Genomic DNA, 4,796 nt, shown 5'->3' with positions numbered 1-4,796 from the left:
TTAAGAAGGAATGGATTCCATCTCATGTAATAACATTCCCGGCTACCTACTTCATCATGTCTCCAAAATACAAGGAATAGGATTCAGGATCTCAGAATCTGTACCGAGTAAATCAAAAGACACAAATCCATAAATAGGAGTTTGTTAAGAACTCAAGATTAAGATCATTCTGTATATGACCATCGGTAGACTCAATTAGAATTTCTATACTTAACGGAAATTATTAGAAATTCATATTGTGTCTGTGTCCTTGTTCCACATAATCTCATTATGCGAAATACACTCATTCAATATCTCACCATATTAACAGTGCGGATAACACCATTCCATTCTAAATGGGAATGACATGTATTAATAATGTTTTAATTAAAGATTCTGAACTTTAATTAAATTCATTATGAACATTGATTTTTGATTATTATCCTTAAACATTATCCTCTCATATATAACACTTATATACAATGTTTAAGGTTACATAAATAATTATGGAATTTTCATTGATATTCATAAAATATTCATAAATATATGCACATAAAATAATGAATAAACTCTTTTATTAAATAAATAATAAATATCCTATTACATCTCATCCTTCATATGGAGGAAGCTAGAGAGAGAAACGAAAAGAGAGAAAAGAGAAATAGAGGAAGAGAGAAAGAAAGAAAGAGAGAGAAAACTGAGAGAACGATTTTACTCTCGACTAGTGAATTTGTATGTAGACTTTCCACTGCATCACTTGAACAGTAGTACATGAAAGTTTTCAGTTCATGAAAATTGTCAATTTATATATATCTTATATGTTTTCATGAGATTTAGAAAGTTTTTTAGTTTTCAGAATATGATATGAATCTTGTGTTGATTACGAACCGACTGAGTTAGTAAAAGGGTCAAATCCTTGAGGAACAAGAGATTCTGAGACATGGGCCACCAGATAGAAGATAAAGATTTTCTAATAACACAAGATGAATGTCAAACAGAAGGGCCATATAAGTTTAAAGTAAAATATTTTCAAAGTGGAAATTATTTTACCGTTTACTTACTGAGCTTTAGATCATATAGTTCTCGTGATGCAGGTAAGCTTTCAGTAGAAGTTCCAGTTGATTGAGCAAGAGCAGTTCAAGTCCCATGACGAGTTTAAGTAAAGAGATCTTAAGTTATGTAATTTGTAAATTTAAGAATTTGTTTAAGGATTGTACATGATATAAAGATTATTTCTCTATTTAAGCAGTAATATAGTAAAGTAAGTTAACGTTTTTCTCAAGTTGGTGTAGTTATTAGCTATTGGCCCGGGAGGGGCGTTACATTTTGGTATCAGAGCAATGCGTTTCTGGAGATATAGTAGACAAGACGTGCCATGGGACCAAGAACTCAGTCAACCTAGGATTTATCCTTTGAGGAATAGTTAAACGCTCATATTTATTAGACAGTTGTTCATTTTAGAATCATCAAATTTCGAGGATGAAATTTTTATAAAGAGGGGAGATTATAATATCCGCCTTATCAAATAACATATAGATGCAGAAGAAAAGTTCAAATTTTCTTCTAAGTGGACACGTGTCAAGATTAGGAAAGAAGAAAAGTTCAAGTTTTCTTCTAAGTGAGGAAAGAAGAAAAGTTCAGGTTTTCTTCTAAGTAGACACGTGTCAAGATCAATAAAGAAGAAAAGTTCAGGTTTTCTTCTAAGTAGACACATGTCAAGATTAGGAAAAAAGAAAAGTTCAGGTTTTCTTTTAAGTAGACACGTGTCAAGATCAGGAGAGAAGTGATGAGTTGAATTTGTATTTACATTTTCGCTTTCTCGACTCATTATTTTGTAAGTTTTTAGGTGTTTTTAGGAGTTATTTATGTATTTTCAATTTATTTTGTAGGTTTGTTTTAGTTGGAGTCCATTGGTGATTTTTGGGAATTTTTGGAGCAAAATTGAAGAATGGGCGCTAAGGCTTTGTAAAGGGGCACCTAGGCTTTGAAGATAGAGGAAAAACAAGTTTGCCAGTACAACAAACCCGAGAGCAAAGCGCCTAGGCGCCATAAAGTGGAGCCATGGCGCCAAAAACAAGTTCTCCAGTACTACAAACCCAAGAGCAAAGCGCCTAGGAGCCATAAAGTCGAGCCATTGCGCTACGGAGAAGAAAATCGTAAATCGTAAATTTGCCAAGCAGCGCCATGGCGCCCAGGGACAGAGCCATGGCACCACTTCGAATTTCTGAAGGCCTGTGTTATGACGCCGCAGCGCCATTGAAGCAGAACCACGGCTCCAGTTCAGGATTTTCATGTTTTAATCTCTAAATACTTACCAAAAGTGCCATTACGACCCCGAACCTATAAATAGGAATTTTTAGACTCAATTAGGTGAGGCTGAGACTTAGAAAAGAGGAAGGAGAACTTTTCTACTGCAGAGGAGAAGACGAATCACCTGGGAACAGAATTCTGCTTCAATTCGTCAAAATAGTTTCTCCTTCTCTTCTCATGTTTAAGAATATTGTTAAGATGTTTTATCTTTTCATTATGTTCTAAGTTTCCTATTCTAGGGCTACGATGTAGCCGGATCATGATGTTTTGAATTATGTTATCATATCAATCAAAGAATTATTCTTCCTAGTTGAGTTTTCATCATTGTTCTTAATGCTTCTAATTAATTGGCCACTAATTGGATGATTAGTTAATTCATAATGAAACCGGAAGGAGATTTATGTTTTTCAATCATTGTGTTGAATTCCATTGATTGCATGTAAGATAGGGATATACTTGCATGGTTGGTGTGGTTGCTACATGGAAATCCATAAAACTTAATGACTCTTTAATTGTTTGAAATTCACATAGGAATATAATGGGTTAGCAATTAAGGGGATTTTTGATGTAACTCGGAAAGGAGTATCGATTAATTTAGGGATTTTTGACTGTTAATTAAGGGGAATAATTTAAGATTGATTAGATAGATAATTCAAGGTGGAATGGTTTGGTGAAATTGGAAACCCTAGAGCTTGTTAATATTGAATTTTGATAATTACTTAAATTGTTAATTAGATTATTTAGTTTTATTTATATAAAAATTCTCACTTGCTTGTTTCATTCAAATAAAGTTAGTATTGACACAATTTTGGTAATTAATATTTTTCAGTCTTCGTGGGACGATACTCGTTTCTACAAACTTTACTACTTGATACGATAACGTGCACTTGCGTTTGCGATAATTCGTAACAAGAAGAAAAGTTCAAATTGTCTTCTAAGTGGACATGTGTCAAGATTAGGAAAGAAGAAAAGTTCAAGTTTTATTCTAAGTAGACACATGTCAAGATCATGAAAGAAAAAAAGATCAAATTGTCTTCTAAAAGACACTTGTCAAGTTATGGAGAATTAGAATTTCATCAATGGCCAAGATTTAGCAAAAACACTAGTAATCCAGGGGTAGATACTAGATAAGGAATTAGTGGCTGGGATCTATCCACATAAGCTTTGATCCAAGGGCTAGAATATAAGATGACATATTATAAATAGGTGATGGATTCATTCCATCCTTTATATCGAGGAAGCTAGGGAGAGAAAGAAAAAGAGAGAAAAAAGAAATAGAGGAAAAGAGAAAGAAAGAAAGAAAGAGAGAGAAAACTGAGAGAAGGATTTTCCTCTCGACTAGCGAATTTGTATGTAGGCTTTCCATTGCATCACTTGAACAGTACATGAAAGTTTTCAGTTTATGAAAATTGTCAATTTATATATATTTTACATATTTTCATGAGATTTAAAAAGTGTTTTAGTTTTCAGAATATGATATGAAGCTTGTGTTGATTACGAACCAACTCAGTTAGTAAAAGGTCAAATCCTTGAGGAACAAGAGATTCTGAAACATGGGCTACCAGATAGAAGATAAAGATTTTCTAATAACACAAGATGAATGTCAAACAGAAGGGCCATATAAGTTTAAAGTAAAATATTTTCAAAGTGGAAATTATTTTACCGTTTACTTACTGAGCTTTAGATCATATAGTTCTCGTGATGCAGGTAAGCTTTCAGTAGAAGTTCCAGTTGATTGAGCAAGAGCAGTTCAAGTCCCATGACGAGTTTAAGTAAAGAGATCTTAAGTTATGTAATTTGTAAATTTAAGAATTTGTTCAAGGATTGTACATGATATAGAGATTATTTCTCTATTTAAACAGTAATATAGTAAAGTAAGTTAACGTTTCTCTCATGTTGGCGTAGTTATTAGTTACTGGCTCAGGAGGGGCGTTACATTTTGGTATCAGAGCAATACGTTTCTGGAGATATAGTAGACAAGACGTGACATGGGGCCAAGAACTCAGTTAACCTAAGATTAATCTTTTGAGGAATAGTTAAACCCTCATATTTACTAGACAGTTGTTCATTTTAGAATCAACAAATTTCGAGGATGAAATTTTATAAGGATGAGAGATTATAATAACCGCCTTATCAGATAACATATAGATGCAGAAGAAAAGTTCAAATCTTCTTCTAATTGGACACGTGTCAAGATTAGGAAAGAAGAAAAGTTCAAGTTTTCTTCTAAGTAGACACGTGTTAAGATTTGGAAAGAAGAAAAGTTTAGGATTTCTACTAAGTAGACACGTGTCAAGATCAGGAAAGAAGAAAAGTTCAGGTTTTCTTTTAAGTAGACACATTTCAAGATCAGGAAAGAAGAAAAGATTAAATTGTCTTCTAAAAGACACTTTGAAGTTATGGACACTTAAAATTTTATCAGTGGCCAAGATTTAGCAAAAAACGCTTGTAATCCACGGGTGGATACTAGATAAGGAATCAGTGGCTAGGATCTATCCACATAAGCT

The sequence above is a fragment of the Morus notabilis genome, unplaced genomic scaffold (genome assembly GCF_000414095.1).
Source record: "Morus notabilis unplaced genomic scaffold, ASM41409v2 Scaffold342, whole genome shotgun sequence".
Classification (NCBI taxonomy): Eukaryota; Viridiplantae; Streptophyta; class Magnoliopsida; order Rosales; family Moraceae; genus Morus; species Morus notabilis.
The sequence above is the reverse complement of the archived record's forward strand: the minus strand, read 5'-3'. Positions refer to the sequence as shown.